Here is a 17,499-nt window from a genome sequence, read left to right on the forward strand (position 1 = left end):
AATATTTTAAATAAATAATTTAATAAAATTTAAATTAATTAATTTAAATTAATTAATTAAATTAAAAAATTTAAAATTTTAAATAAAAAAGGTTATTTAGTTCTGTGTGCATGTATGTGTAAGTGGGAGGGTATGTGTGTAATTGTGTGTGTACATGTGTATGTGTTTGAAATTCTATTTCTGTTGAGTTGGAAGAAGCTCTTCCCATTTGTCTTTTAAATATTCCTCTTAGGTTATAACAATGTCAGTGCGATTGTTTCCTGCTATTGCACTCTTTTCTCCTGTCTGGCTTTTAACCAGGATTTTGTAGTATTCTACAAAATGGAATAGATGAATAATCACATTATGTTTACATTGGAGATTTGGCACGATCTCTTCCATTTATCATATTACTATCTTCAGAGGCTTTTCCTAATAATTTTTTATCTTGATCAAATGATAAAGCAAGGTACAGACATGTGGATCTATATTTCACTATGTGCCACGGAGGAAAAATGGCTTAATGGTACAGGCTTTTAAAAATCAATTTTAGGTATTGAGGATATTCTGAGAAAATTTAGAAAGCTCAGGCTGAATATAGTAATTAGGGATTTTTACTAATTTGATAACATGAGCAATGAAGTATTCTAGAATACCTACTAAGTTTGAGGGCACACATATGCCATCATTTCTAGGTGCTACAGCTCTCAGTTAATGATAAATTTCTTGAGAACAGGTACTGCCCCATTTTTTAACTCTGCACCTGGAACAATTTTTTACATTTAGTAGATGCTTAATGCACGTTTGTTGAACTTTTATTGAGAAAAACGCCTTTTGTATGCATTTCCCTATAAAATATCCTCTTTTAAACCTATTATCTGCCCTTCTCCTAACCAGCATTTTATCCTTTCAGGTGGGCTCCTCTATGAAGCCCAAATAAACATTCATATTCTATGAAGCACAGAACTGTGACTGGATGATTGTCAGAGCTGTAGTTAAAAGTATTCTACTCTGGTAGTCATTTAGGAAGGATGATGGACGACACCTTCATAAACTTGGCCAGTCTACCTTTCCAGTCTTATTAGACATTATTCTCCTTCACGTACACTATGGACCAACCAAAATGGACTTACTGTACCTTATCTATGACACTCCGTCCTTTTGTGTTTGTCTTTACGTTGGTTATTTCCTATACCTAAAATTCATTTCCATTTCATTGCCTCCTAAAATTTGAAGTTCTCTTCAAGACTCAACTCAAATGCCATCATCTACATGAAACCTTTTCCAATCCTCCCAGCTATCAGTGTCTTCTCCCTGGAATTACGTTGTATATGGATGTCTCTTGGCCACATCATGAACTCCATATGGGTAATAACTATTTTTCTTTTGTCTTTGCATTTCCAGCACCCTGCACAGGGTCTAGAACATAGTAGGTGATTAACGAATGCTTATTTATCGATCAATTAATTGACTGCTACTTCTCTGGCATTTTCAGAGAATTAATTGATCCTCTGCATTCTCAGATGGATGACACAGACCTTTTTCTTGTGTTCAATCAGCAAAGAGAAGTGGGAAGAGGAAGACCCCATTAAGCACTCCAACAGCCCCTCTGAGAGGTTAATGGAACTGATGATCAACATCTGATGAGTTTTGTGTTATTTTAATTTGTTGCTATTTTATTTCTAGTTGCTTTATGCAAAGTGACAGATCAACCCAATAATGGGAAGAGATACTGCAACCATGGAGAACAAAAGAGAGTGGTTACTTTCTCCAGCGCTACTTCAGCTCAACTCTACATAAAGTTGTGCCCCTAAAGAACAGCAGACCCTTTCAAATCTTCCCAGTGGTGTTTGGTTTCTTCCTCAGTAGCTGGTGAATCAAGGAGTCCAAGGAGGACTTGGGGCATTACAAATAATAAATTAGAGATAATGTAGTATAATAGATATAAGACTAGCCTTGGAATTTAGAAGATCTGGATTCAAATCCTTCCTCTGACACATACTGACTGGGTGACCTGGACAAAGTATTTATCCTCAGTGCCCCATTTAAAATTAAATGCTCCAGATGGATTGCCATCTGCATCGCAGAGAGAGCTTCCATTTTGGGAATTCCCCACAAGGAGGAAATCTGATAAAACAAAACAGAAAGGACATTATACTCTGTGACAGGATGATAATAGAAAGATAAGGGATGCTGAAGGGAGGCCATACCAAAGTTTGATTCAGCAGTTTTTTTCCCCCAGCTCTCTGCAAAGAGAAAGGATCCCAAACACTCTGCCCAGTTAATTTATTTTTTATTAGTGGCATTTCCATCTTGTCATTTTTATTACTCACTCTAAGTCTGTGATCACACTGTTACCCACTACTAATACTTTAAAGGAAACTGATGTCTTCATTGTGAAACTTTAGTACTTCAGGGGATCTATGATGTTTCTGATATGAATATTTTCTCTAATGTACATTATTATCCATCTGTGCCTTGCCACCTTAAGTTATCTTATTTATATCCATAATTGTGCCACAGGAGATTACCTAACAGGTTAGGAGTTTCTTTCTAGGCCTTTTATTTTATTTCAATCAATTAATTAGCTTTTAAGCCCTTACCTTCCATCTTAGAATCAATACTTGGTATTTGTTCTAAAGCAGAAGAGTGGTAAGGGCTAGGCAATAGGGATTAAGTGACTTGTCCAGGGTCACGCAGCTGAGAAGTATCTGAGGCCAGATTTGAACCTAGGACCTCTCATCTCTGGGTGTGACTCTCAATCCATATAGCCATCCAGCTGCTCCCTCTAGGCCTTTTAAAAGTTGGAGTACCAGTTGTTGCCACAGAACCAGACAGAATTTCAGAGTTGGAAAGGAACTCCATGACTAACTTATATACAAAAGCAATCTTCATTATAATCCTCATTATTATATAGCTTCAAAGTAGCCATCTAGCTTCTGCTTGAAGACCTCCAATGAGGGGGAACTTACTACCTCTCAAGGCATCGTATTCCACTTTTGTATAGATCTACTTGTATGGGAATTTTTCCTCATGGCAAGTCTAAATTGATCTCTTTGGGACTTCTACACATTGCTCCTCCTTTCCTTTGGTCAAACAAAGAACATTTAATCCCCTTTCCATATGACAACCCATCAAATACTTCAAAACACTTATTATTTTACTATCAGTTTTCTTTATGATATGAATTCAATGTTCTCCACCATCCTGAGGGTTTTCTGTTAGTTCTGTGGCTTATCAATAGCATATTTAATTTGCACAATGATCCAGATTTGGTGTGACTAGGGCAAAGGCTATCACTATTATATTTTTGAAACTTGTGTCTCTATTGAAGCTAATTTTGGCTACTGTATTACATGGCTGACTTGGTCAATACCTCTAGAGGTTTTTCAGAATAAGTGCTATTCCCTATGCCTAAGACTTTTATATTTAACATTATAAAATTTCCTCTTTTGAGATTTAGAGTCCAATGTTCTAGCCCAGTGACAGCGAACCTTTTAGAGAGTGAGTGCCTAAATTACAACCCTCACACCACATGTGCCCCATGACACATCTTATCCCAGACAGGGAAGATGGGAAGTGCTCCCATTGGCTGCTGGGCAGAGAGGCAGGTCATGTGAGAATGTCCTCAGGCAAGTATAGAGAGGGGGAGGGGAGCAGTGCCCTCTGGCACACTCTGGCATATGTGCCTTAGGTTCGCCAATATGGTTCTAAGTCTGTTAGGATCTTTTTGTATCCAAACTCTTCATTCAGCACGTTAACTATTTTCCCCAGCACTGTCATGTAAATTTGAAAAGCATGCCATCTAAGCAGAGATCATATTGGAGCTACTCCATTGGAGACATCTTGCCAGCTGACATAGTTGACATCTCTGAGTTCTGCCCTTCATTTAGTTCCTAAACTTTCTAACTGCTTTACTAAATACCTCATCTTTTTATTTTCTATAAAAACGTTAAGAACTATTTTAAGACAAAAACCTTAGGCAGACCATATTGCCCAATTCTACCAGTTTTGTCACCCTGATGAAGCCATGCAGGCTCTTTGTATTAAAACATCCTTTATAGATATACACCAACAATCTCTTTAAAAATTCAACCTAAAGTATTCTCAGGAATTGAAATCAAGCTTACTGGACTACACTTTGCAGACTTGCTTGGTTTTCTTCCGTAATATTTGCCTTTTCTCTGGTCCTATAGTACTTCTCCTACTTCCTATGTATTTTTTATATCATTGACAGAGACTTATTTACCAGTTTTTTTGTTTGTTTTAGTATGAAATTCATTTTAGTTAGGTGACTTGAGTTCATCGAGGGGAATTTTATCTATCTATTTCTTTTCCTTCACTCTCATTATGTAATAAGACTATGTCCTTGTTATTGACAATATTCATAGGTTCATAGGCTCATATCTTTAGAGCAAGAAGGAACCATCATGGAAGTTAAGGTACTTGTCCAAGGTCACACAGGTGGGGTTTGAACCCAAGTCTTCTTGTTCCACAGTCAGTGGTCTTCCTACTATATCACATTGGTTCTCAATGACATTGTTATAAGATATTTATTGAGGGCAAGAAGTTGGCATAATGATCACTGGATTTGGAATCAGAGGCAATTTTATCCTTAGAATCTAATGATCTAACTCCAACATTAAAAAAATGTTTGGTGCAAAATTTCCCCTTAGAAATAGGTCTGAAGCCATTCTCTAATTGACAAATGGTCAAAGGATATGAACAAGCAATTTTCAGATGAAGAAATTAAATCCATCAATAATCATATGAAAAAATGTTCTAAATCACTCTTGATTAGAGAAAGGCAAATTAAAACAATGTTGAGGTTCTACCTGATACTGATCACATTGGTCAACATGGCAGTAAAGGAAAGTGGTAAATGCTGGAAGGGATGTGGCAAAACTGGGACACTAATGCATTATTGATAGAGTTGATCCAAGCATTCTGGAGGGCAAATTGGAACTATATCCAAATGGCTAGAAAACTGTGCATATCTTTTGATCTAGTAATACCACTACTGGGTCTGTACCCCAAAGAGATAATAAAAATGGGAAAAAGGTCTTACTTGTACAAAAATATTTATCACTGTTCTTTTTGTGGTGGAAAAGAATTGGAAATGAAGGGAATGTCTATCAATTGGTGAATGCCTAAACACAATTGTGGTACATGTTGGTAATGGAACACTATTGTTTTATAAGAAATGACAAGCAAGATAATTTCAGAAAAAAGGAAAGATCTAAAAGGAAGATGCAGAGGGAAATAAGCAGATCCGGGAGAACATTGTACACAGTAACATCAATATTGGACGATGATTATCTGTGAAAGGTTGGATGCTCTCAGTAATGCAATGATCTGGGATAATCCTGAAGAACTTATGATGGGGAATGCTATCCACATCCAAAGAAAGAACTGTTGGAGTCATTTTTCACATCAGTGTATCTTTGGTTTTAATTTTGGGTTTTGATTAAGTATGAATGTGCTCTTACAACAATGATCAATGTGGAAGTGTGTTTTATATGACAATGAAATTTTTTTTTAAAAAAAGAAATTGGACCACCCAGTTTATGCTTTAAGATTTGTAGTGAGGGGGATTCCACCAGGGAGAGGGTGTTACTTTAATAAGAGATTTCCTGGTCAGAGAATCCTTTGCTTTCTTCAAAACTTGGTAGTTTAATTATCACTCCTCTCAGGAAACTTAACCTGATCCCAATTTGAGTATATTTTGTATTTAGTTTTTTAAGTACAAATTATTACCTGTTCCCTTAATAGAAGATATACTCTTTGAGGGCAGAGATTGTTTTGGTTTTGTTTTTCTTTTTGTCCCCAATTCCTAGCACAGTGCATAGCACATAGTAGGTACTGAATAAATGCTTGCTGCATTACTGAATCAGAACCTAATGACTTTATTTTTGCATGGATGACTCATCTTTTCCAAACTCCTTTCCTGTGTAAAGGTGAAATTCCTAAGACCTTGATAAGTTGTCCTGGGGAAGTGACATTGTTTTCAGTTTTGTGTTGTTGCTCTATAGAATGGCAATAAAAAAGAAGTTAATTGAATATAAAATTAACATCTTAAAAGAAAAGTAACACGACAAATTTGTTTGAAAAGAAACAGTATTTATTAAGAAATTATAGGTTGAATTCTCCTACAGTCTCTGTGGACATGGACTCTTCCATGTCCATAGCACAAGACAATAGCTATAGCTTCTGGAGAACACTTGGGATCCTCAGTAATGGAAAGCTCCTATGATCAGAAAATGAAATGAAGTGTTTAATCTCATTGAAAATTTTGGATTTGGGGAAAAGAACTGTCCTTTCATGTGAGAGGAAATAGGGATATCTTCTGCACTGGCATGGCCATTTTGTGTAGTGATTCTGTACTGTTGAGAGAGGAATCACTTAGAAACACTTAATAACTGGCCTGTCCCTGACTACTCGGGGAGCTGAGCATGCTCATTTTAAAGACATCAGGTGAAAATGATAGGTTTTGAATGATTCATATCGTGTTTGAAAATTTGCATTCTTCAGCATTTCTAACAGTGCATATAGAGAGCAGAAATATAACTTTGCATTGGTATTTTATGCCTATGAATCGAAGTTATAACTAGAAAGTCTAAAAACCCAAAGTAATGAGAATTAGCATACAACATATCTAATCATAACATGATATTGTTAGAATTAAGCTTTAAACAGATAATTGCGATATCACCTGACTTTAAATATGATAAACAGTAAAACATGCTAATCATAAAAATAGCTTTTACAAATATACATTTGTATACAGTGTCTCCCTTACCTTTTATATATGTCCTTCACATTATCATACAGTACACTGGCCTTTAAGACATCAAAATGAAAAAAAAAAAGACCAATAATTTGCCAGGAAAAAAACACATTTTACAATCTAAACCATAAAAATCTGACAATTGTACAACTCAGAACATATAAGAAATGGAGTTTCTAAGGTAGAACAATACTGTCCATTTTATTTACTTGAGTTTTCATACAAATCTGACCAAGGATGTTGCTATCCAGTAAGAAACCGCAGTTCACATTTCTGGGGGAGGGTGGTCACAGTTTCTCATTTCATCATACACAGCCATCACGTGTGACTTCAGATCACTTTATCTGTAGAAACTGAGAGAAGACATATATTTTATTGGTATAAAAATGATGACTTTACCTTGGTAGAATATACACATATATTGATTTGAATTTAAGACTAAATGAAGGAAAGACTGAAATATGATGAATGACTACTAGTTCATTTCTGATTTTTAGGATATCCTGATATTGCCAGTAAAATCTCTACATTCTATTGAAGACATTTTTTTGAAAAGGAAAACTTCTGTTTTTATTCAATAATCATTGGTCTGATAATTTTGTCCATAAAGGAGAACAGACATTAGTGGAACAATCCTAAAAATTCTTATATTAGATTTTCTTCTGGTAAGTGCTAAACTTAACTTTTTGATCTAATATTAGAGATTGTGATTTGCAGAGATTACAGAACATAGAAATGGAAATGACCTAAAGATTATGGAATCCAAATTCTTCATTTGATAGCAAAGAGAAATGAAGCCCAGAAAAGTTAAGTTAAGAAAATTACTCGAGGTCACAAAATTAGTAAGAAGTAAGGCCAGGCTACCCTTTAATCCAGCCATACCATTGCTTGGTTTGTACCCCAAAGAGATAATAATATTATGTACAATAAATAATGTACAAAAATATTTATAGCTATGCTCTTTGTGGTGGAAAAAATTGGAAAATGAGGGGATGCTCTTTGAAGAATGGCTGAACAAATTGTGGTATCTGCTGGTGATTGAATACTATTGTGCTAAAAGGAATAATGAACTGGAGGAATTCCATGTGAACTGGAAAGACCTCCAGGAATTGATGCAGAGTGAAAGGTGCAGGACCAGGAGAACATTGTACACAGAGATGGATACACTGTGGCACAATAGAATGTAATAGACTTTTTACTAGCAGCAATGCAATGGTCCAGGACAATTCTGAGGGACTTGTGAGAAAGAATGCTATTCACATGGAGAGAAAGAACTGTGGGAGCAGAAATGCAGAAGAAAAAATAATTCCTTGATCACATGGTTTGATGGGATATGATTGGGAACGCAGACTCTAAATCAGTGATTCCCAAAGTGGGCGCCACCGCCCCCTGGTGGGTGCTACGGCGCTCCAGGAGGGTCGGTGATGGTTACAGGCCCCTTTGGGGGTGGTGGATAACTGTAAGTGGGTGGTAATAGTATGTGACAGGGGGTGCTAAGTAATATTTTTTCTGGAAAGGGGGCGATAGGCCAAAAAAGTTTGGCCTGCTCTAAATGATCACTCTATTGCAAATATTAGTAATATGGAAATAGGTCTTGATCAATGATATATGTAAAACCCAATGGAATTGTTCATTGGCAATGGGAGGGAGAAAGGAGGAGGGGAAGGAAAAAGTACGAATCATGTAACCATGGAAAAATATTCTAAATTAATTAAATAAATTTAAAAAAAAAAGTAGGGCCAGGATTGATACTCAGATACTCCAGATTCTCAACCCAGTGCTCTTTTCATTATGTTGTGATGATTTCCAAGAGGAGATAATCCTCTGGAAGGTTCATGTGACATAGGAGATGAAATCTTTCAGTTGGCTTAAAAAAAAGACATTATGGAGGGGCAGCTAGGTGGCTCAGTGGAAAAAGAGTCAGCCTGGGAGACAAGAGAGCCTGGGTTCAAATCTGGCCTCCCACTTCCTAGGAGTATGACCCTGGGCAAATCACTCAACTTCCATTACTTAGCTCTTACTGCTCTTCTGCCTTAAAACCACTACACTAAGATGGAAGGCAGGGTTTAGAAAAATACATATTGGAGGAAAAGAAGATCAAAGAAGCAGTAGTATATGGGACAATGAGAAGAGGACATAGTGAATGAAAACAATTCAACTGATTTGTTTTCTCTACCTAGCAGAATAATTCTGAATCAGATCATCATAGATTTAAAGCTATAAATGAGCTGAGATGTCACTTGGTCTCTCTCATCCCCACTTTAGACAAAGAAATGCAGGCTTAGACAGGTCAAGTTATTTGCCATACAACTATCTGATGTGAAATCTGGTATATAACTCTAACCATTATGCAATAGTGAAAGGAAAGCACAGGACCAAAAAAAATGATAAAAAGGGAGATAACTCAATAAGTTATAGATAGCAAGAAAGTACCTACATGACCTTGTTTGGTACAGGCCTCTAGATCCAGATGAGTTAATAAAGGAAATGACAAGCCATACCACTATCAGTGATTTTTGAAAGAACATGGAAAATGGGAGAAATGCTATAAGATTGAAGAAAGGCAAACACTGTCATGACTTTAAGAAAAGGAAGAGAATAATGTCTGTAGAATAAAACCAAGCATTTGACCACAATTCTGGGCATAAATTCTAGAATGTATACCAAAGGGATATTTAGTAAACATCTAGAAACAGAAGAGTTGAGGTGATCCCAAGATGTATGTCTTTGTCAAGAAGCATGTAAGTGGCCATGCCCAATTAATCTAATTTCTTTTTTTTTGACAAGGAAGATGAAAAGAATGGTGTAGAAAAATAGTAGTTTATTGAGATTTTTCGCAAAGCATTTGCCAAAATCTCTTATGCTATCTTCATAGAATATGGAAGGATACAAGCACGGTGGTAGGGTATGTAGGTAGATTTGGAACTGATTATATATTCACACCTAAAGAGATGTCAGTCTCTTAGTGGTCTGGGGTCCATTTACAAGGAAGTTTCTACTGGAGTTTCCAGGCGTGTATTTTTCAACAAATATTAAGATTTTAAATAAGATCATGGATGTAATGCTTACTTAATTTTCAGATGGAGAAAGGGACAAGTAAAAGGAGAGATGAAATAGGTGTGATCCAAAAGATTTCAACAAGCTAGTTAAAACATTGGGGTGAATATAATAAAATAAAACTAGGTAGTTCAGAGGATAGAAAACCAGGCTTAGAGACAGAAGGGCCAGGGTTCAAATCTGGCCTTAGATACTCCTTGGTTATGTGTCCCTCGCAAGACATTTAAATCCCATTGCTAAGCCCTTTTGTTTTTTAAAGATCATAACATATGAAATTTACTGGAACAAACTAGGAATATCTGGCCAGAAGAAGAGATGATTCAGTTTGGTGAAATGACAGTTGTGTTCAATTACTTTTTAGGGCTATCGAGTGGAAGAGAAATTAAACTTGTTTCACTTGATCCTACAAGGCAGAATTAGGCACAATGTGTGGGCATATTAGAGTATGGTAGGCTTAGGCTTGATCTATGAAACATCTTGTTAATAATTAGAGCTATCTAAAAGAGGAATCAATAACTGCCTTGTGCTATCCCTTCCCTGGAATTGTTTAAAAAAAAAGATGATAGATGGATGACTGCTTCTTGTAAATATTGTAAGACAAGGTGATTCTTGTTTGGATTTGGATGGGACTAAATGGCCATGGGGTTCTCTTCTAATTGGAAGATTCCATGATTCTTTGATTTTAGGTTTGCTCCTTCTTTTGCTTTTTTAAGAGAAATGGTCAAGGGAGCAATTTCTTCCTCAATGTGCTTTACTGTGAGTGAGTGCTGAGTTTTTTGGGGACTAAATAGGACAAAGTTTTGAATGTTGTTTCCCATGTCTTGAGTTCACATGAATTACATGATGATGGAAGTAGGGAAAGAAGAATATTGTAGATAGTCACAAGTGGATTTTAAACCATTTGTGCACATGTATTTACATATATGTAAATTATATATAATACATGTATTAAAATATCTATGTCAAGATTTTCACCTGAGTTAAAAGAATCAGCTTTATAGGAACATGAAGGAGGAGACATGTTTGGGTAACCATATGTCTGAAAAAGATTTGTGGATTTTTCATAGATGAGAGGTTCACTAAAAGTCCAAGTATAATAGCTTAAAAAGCTAACATGTTCTTGGATTGTAGTAAGAGAAACTCAATTTCCAGGAATATAGAGGTGATAGTCTCTCTGTAGTCTTTTGGGGTCAGACTACAACTGGAATCTTGTGCCCAGTTTTAGGTACCACCATTCAGGAAGGCTATTGATAAATTGGAAAACATCCTCGGGAGGGCAACCAGGATGGTGAACATTACTGAGTCCATGCCAGAAGGTTATCATTTAAAGTAACTGGAAAAGAGAAGATTCTTAGTAGGAAGGGATGATTGGTTTCCATAGTTGTCTGAAGGGCTTTCACATGGAAGAGGGATAAACTTGTTTCATTTGGCTTTAGAAGGCAAGGTTAGGAGTAATAGCCATTTTCTATCCAGCTCACCTTGAGAAAATCTTTCTGGGAAAGAAGGAAGGTAGGAAGGAGGAAGGTAACAAGCATTTATTAAGTACCTATTATGTGTCAGGCACTGTGCTAAGCAGTTTGGAAATAAGTCATTTGATCCTCACAAGAACCCTGGGATTTAGGTGCTATTATTATGGTCACATTACAATTCAGGGAATTGAAACACAGATTAAATGACTTGACCAGGGTAACATAGTGAATATCTAAGGTTGGATTTGAATTCAGATCTTCCTGACTTCATGCTCAGAGGCAATCAAGATGTTTCTAGGAACTCGGCACTCATCTAGAAAATAAAGAAGCTGGACTAAAAGGCCTTCTTATGTTCCTTACAAATCTAACCAGATGATCCCTTGAAACTGCAAAAAGACAAGTTAGGATTAATATCAGGAAGAAACCTTTTTACAATGTAGAATTGTCTAAAATTGGAATAGGCAGGTAGGTGGTGCAATAGATAGAATGTTGGGCCTGGAGTAAGGAAGTCCAGTCTGGTTTCAGACACTTCACTGGCTGTCCAGTTAACTTAATCTGGGTAAGTCACTTAACCCTGTTTACCTCTGTTCCTCATCTGTAAAATAAGCTGGAGAAGTTAATGGAAAACCATTCCAGTATCCTTACAAAGAAAACCCCAAATGAGGTCACAAAGAGTCAGACACAACTGGAAAAACAACTGAAAAAAAACAAAATTAGAATGGATTTCTCCTCAGAAGTGATGAGTTCCCTTTCATTGAAAGTCTTCAAGTAGAAGCTGGACAAACCACTTGTTAGGTATGTTATAGCAGAGATTGGACTAGATAGATGGTCATCGAAGTCCCTTCTAATGCTAATTTCCCCAATTCAGTGCATATCATCTATATCTGCTGGTAAAAATAATTTTTTAAATAGAGTTTTAATTTAAATGTGTCAAAATGAGTATGGATGTGTATATGTATTTAAAGGCTAAAATAATTATTTTCATATGGAGGTCTGAACTTACAGAAGGCAAGCTGTTGTAAAGTTACACAGATATAAATGTTTAACAGATTTCTGTATTTAAGAATATCTCTAGCATCCATAGAGATACAATCAGAATGAAAAAGATGAAATTGATGTGTGGGATGATATCGAAGTTAAGCCAGGGCTTAGCACAGTGCCTGACATATTGACTGATTCTAAGTCATCATGAGTTTTGGCTGTGGGTCACTGATATTTAGTCTTTATGGACAAGCTAATCAGGGACCACAATCTCTTTTTGTTACATTCGGTGCACATAGGAAGAGATTTCAGTTTACTCTATCCCTGAGATCCCTTTTACCTTCTGGTCTTTAAAAAAGTGTTTTCTTATTCAAAATAAAAAGTTTTCAAAATTTCCACAAGATCCACATTTGGAGTTTGTCGAGCTTTTTATTTCCCTAGACAAAGCCTTGGCAGATCTAAATTAATTTAATGGATTCTGATTCCTCCCTGGATGCCTCAGAGGGACTAATGGTTGTTAAGTAACTATCCATCTTGTTAGGAAGAAAAAAAACATCCTGCAGTTTCTGTGTACACCCCATTACCTCCAGAGACATTTCTCACACTAGCCTTTCCTTCACCCTTCCTTTGCTAGCCAGTTATGTATGTATATAAAAGGCAATAATTATTCAGAGAAGAAGAGAGACAGATTTCAAAAATTATTTATTGAAGCTCTATGTTCTGTCCATAAAGCTTCAAAGCATTTACCTGTCACTGACTGGCACTGAAAATGCTTTACTGAAGTAGTGTTTAGGAAGACGGAATTACTGTTTTCCTGCCATTTAGAAACAACTACAAGACTGCACGGAACCACCCACATCCCTGCAATGCTCCTAGCCAGGCTAATTCTTTCAGAGGGAAGACTTATTCTTTCCTATTTGTTTTGAAAGCCCAGGGAGGAAGGTGAAAATCAATGACATTTCTCCTCAAGTATGACAGTCACTCAGGGATAATTGGTTTAATATGAAATGAAGCTAATTGTATCCTATGGCTCCCCCTTGAGAGCTGGGTAATTTATCTATGGCTTTCTGGTAGCTGAGATGATATTAAAACAAATCATCTTGATCATGAATGCTCGCTTTTCATTCTCTTCTACTTATAAACAAACGACAAAAGTACTAGAGACTCAAACATGACAGCAAAATAGGACAGGGCTGTACCAAGCAATTTTCTTTCATCTAATAAAGATTAAAGGAAAGTATTAAATCAGAAAGGCAAAACCGACTCATTTTTCAACATCAGACTTATAAAAATATGAAATGCAATAGTTACAGTGACATAATGTGAAATAAATGCCTCTTACAAAGTTATAAGACTAATTTATCATCATATGATTTCTTTGTGATTAGAAATATTTCTGATATTATCTTCTAATTTTGGTTTATGATTACTAAATGATTAGAGAAGAGAAGAAGCTTGGTATAGGGAATTGAGGATTGACCTTGCAATCAGAAAGGCTTTGGTTTAAGTTCTGTCTTTATCACATGCTCATTATGTGGCTTTCAGTAAGTTATTTAACTTCTGAGTGTCTCAGCAACTCTACAAGACCTCAAGTTATAGATGAGTTATTGTTCTGCATTAATGGAGACAATTTCTATGCTAGGAGTTCTCTAAACTAATGAAATCCCAAATCTAGACACCTTTAAAACCATTGAAATACCAGGTCTTAGGGAGCAGCTGGGTAGCTCAGTGGATTGAGAGCCAGACCTAGAGACGGGAGGTCCTAGGTTCAAATCTGACCTCAGACACTTCCCAGCTGTATGATCTGGGCAAGTCACTTAACCCCCATTGACTAGCCCTTACCACTCTACTGCCTTAGAACCAATACACAGTAATTGATTCTAAGACAAAAGGTGAGGGTTAAAAAAAAAAGAAATTCCAGGTCTAGGCACCTTCTAAGACAACCCCCTTCCACACCACCCCATGATTAAAGCTTTCTCTTCAGCTATTAGAGCCTTTTCCTGAAATCTCAATTTTTCTGTCTCTGTCCCTGTCTCTTCTTTCTCTCTTGCTTTAATGTTGGACAAGTGAAATATAAGATTTTTTTTTCATTTGATTTTCCCAACAACCTGAGGAGGTAGGTAATACAGGTAGGATCATCATCACTTTACAAATGAAGAAACTGAGTCTTGGAAAGGATTGATGATTTATCCATTGTCACAGAAGTAGAATTTGAACATAGATCTTCCTGACTATAAATCCAGAATCTTATCTGTTATGCCACATTGCATCTTTCTTTGAAATGAAGTAGAAAGTAATTCTTCAGATAATTTAGGCCCTAAAACCTGTTAAGGAAAAAGCAGACTCGGTACAACTTCAGTGATTTGCTTTGTAGTCTTGACAATTGAAAGTTACTTTCCTTTGACTGAGCAAACACAATATATGTCACTTGGATTTTACATAAAATTCAATGGAAATCCACTTAACCTTTCAAAAGAGTTTATACTGATTCTCAGTGCCCATATTGAGCACTAAAGTGGCAAGTCTTTCACATATCAGTCCCTAACTTGCTTTATTTTATTTCAACATCATTTCATTGGACCTGGATTTTGAGGTCCAGAACAAGTATCTCTTTTAATTCCTAATTTGACTAAGGAGGAAGCTGAGGCCCACAAAATTAAAGTGACTTTCTCAAGGTTACAATGCTAGGCAGTGTCGGGGTAGAGACTAGAATAGTCTCTGATTAAGAAATAATATACTACAATTTAATGAGATGACTTTGCAGGTATCAAATATTAAAGCTATAAAATGAAAATCCTACCAAAATTAATTCACTTATTCAGTGCCATACCAATCAAACTACCAAATAATTATTTCATAGAACTAAAAAGGATAATAAAATTCATCTGGAAAAAAGGTCAAGAATATTAAGGGAATTAATGAAAAAAAAATGTGAAGGGTGGTGGCCTAGCAATAGCAGATCTCAAAGTGTACTCTAAAGCAACAATCATCAAAATAGGCTCTTACTAGCTCAGGGATAGAATGGCAGATGTATGGAATAGATTAAATACATAATGTACAGTAGTAAATGACTTTAGCAACCTAGTGTTTGATAAACTCAAAGATCCCAGCTTTTGGGATAAGAACTCACTATTTAACAAAAACTGCCGGGAAAATTGGAGAAACGTATGGCAGAAGCTAGGTATAGACCAGTATCTTACACCCTATACCAAGATAAGTTCAAAATGGATATATGATTTAGATATAAAGAGTGATACCTTTAACTAAATTAGGATGAACAAAGAATAGTTTACCTGGCAGTTCTTTGGAGAAGGGAAGAATTTATGACCAAAAAACAAGAGATAGAGAGTATTATAAGATGTAAAATGAATAATTTTAGTTATATTAAATTAAAAAAAACTTTTGTACAGACAAAACTAATATAACCAAGATTAGAAGGGAAACAACAAACTGGGAAAAATTTTATAATAAATTTCTCTGATAAAGACCTAATTTCTCAAATCTATAGGGACCTAAGTCAAATTTATAAGAATAACAGCCATTAAGGATATGAACAACCAATTTTCAGATGAAATCAAGGCTATCAATAGTCATATGAAAAAATGTTCTAAATAACTCTTGATTAGAGAAATGCAAATTAAAACAACACCGAGGTACCACCTCACACCTAACAGATTGGACAATATGACAGTAAATGAAAGAGATAAATGTGGGAAGGGATGTGGCAAAACTGGGACACTTAATGCATTGTTGGAGGAGTTATGAACTGATCCAACCATTCTGGATGGCAATTTGGAACGATGCCTGAAGGGCTATAAAACTGTTAATTTACTTTGGTCCTGTAATACCATTACTGTGGTGGCAAAGAATTGGAAATAGAGAGGATGTCCATCGATTGGGGAATGGCTAAACAAATTGTGGTATCTGTTAGTGATGGAATACTATTGTGCCATAAGGAATGATAAGCAAGATGATTTCAGTTCATGAAATGATACAGAGCAAACTGGGAGAACATTGTACACAGTAACAGCAATACTGTACGATGATCAACATTCTCAGCAATGATGAGGAATGCTATCCACCTCCAGAGAAAGAGCAGATGGATATGGAGCAAAGGATACTATCTCCTCACATCAGTGTATTTACAGCTTTATTTTGGATTTTTGGTTTTTTATGAGTGTGTTCTTACTACAATGACCAACATGGAAGTGTGTTTTGCATGATAATAAAAATGTTTTAAAAATGTTAAAGCTATTACTTATCCATTTTTGAGTAATACTGGGCTTTTTTATAGAGTCGGTTTAGGCATTTTTGATATAGTATTGAGACAACAGTTTAGTAAATCACATAGAAATAAAAATTCCATTTCTTTCATGGACTTGTAGTTGGAAGCCACTTATGTAGTAAATGAGAAAGATTTCTGAAATTTTGTTACCTATTAAGAGAAAATAAATGAAAATCTAACATTTATTGTAGGAGGAAATTTTCCTAGAAAAACATTTCATTATAAATTCGTATGATTCTTTCATGCATATTTACTTTTCTTGAAATAATTCAATTTGATTCAACAAATATTTAATGAATACTTACTATGCACCAGGAAGTGTGGTAGATGTTAAGTATATTATGATAAAAAAAAAGTTCTTTACCTCATGGAGTTTATATTTTACTGGCAGAAATAGCATATAATCAGATAAATAAATATAAAATGTGTGCAAAATTTTTATATTTTATTTAAATTTAGTTTGCTTATTTTATATTAATATAGGTTATATTAATGCTATAATAACATATTATATTAATTAGAATATAGTATATAGTAAATATTTATTAAAAATAAAAATGTATACTGTTATATAATAAATAATATGTTTTATATTAATAAAATTAATTTAAGCAAAGTTGGGGAGAATGCTAAAAATTGGGAACTAAGTTGAGGAAGAGTCACTAAAATCTTTTTATATACAGTGACACTGTTCTTTAGTACAGTCACTTTTGGTCAAACTATATGATATAGTACTCCTTTCTAGCGAGAATATATTGATTGTAAGGAAATTGAGGAAACTGATGCTCAGAAAGAATTAGTAATGTATCCATTGTCACACTGGCAGAATTTTAACATAGATCTTCCTGGCTTTCCATTGTAAAGAAAAGACATTATTTGCAATGGAAACAAGCCAGACTTCTCAGTGGTTTTGAGAAGCATTTTTTTAAACCCTTTACTTC

General features: G+C 35.4%; 1 protein-coding gene across 1 annotated transcript in view; it reads right to left on the reverse strand.

Moving 5' to 3' along the window:
* Positions 1-17,499, reverse strand: part of RALYL (RALY RNA binding protein like) — a 572,389-nt gene that overhangs the window by 105,642 nt on the left and 449,248 nt on the right. The gene's annotated exons all lie outside the window — the stretch shown is intronic.

The sequence above is a fragment of the Gracilinanus agilis genome, chromosome 1 (genome assembly GCF_016433145.1).
Source record: "Gracilinanus agilis isolate LMUSP501 chromosome 1, AgileGrace, whole genome shotgun sequence".
NCBI lineage: Eukaryota > Metazoa > Chordata > Mammalia > Didelphimorphia > Didelphidae > Gracilinanus > Gracilinanus agilis.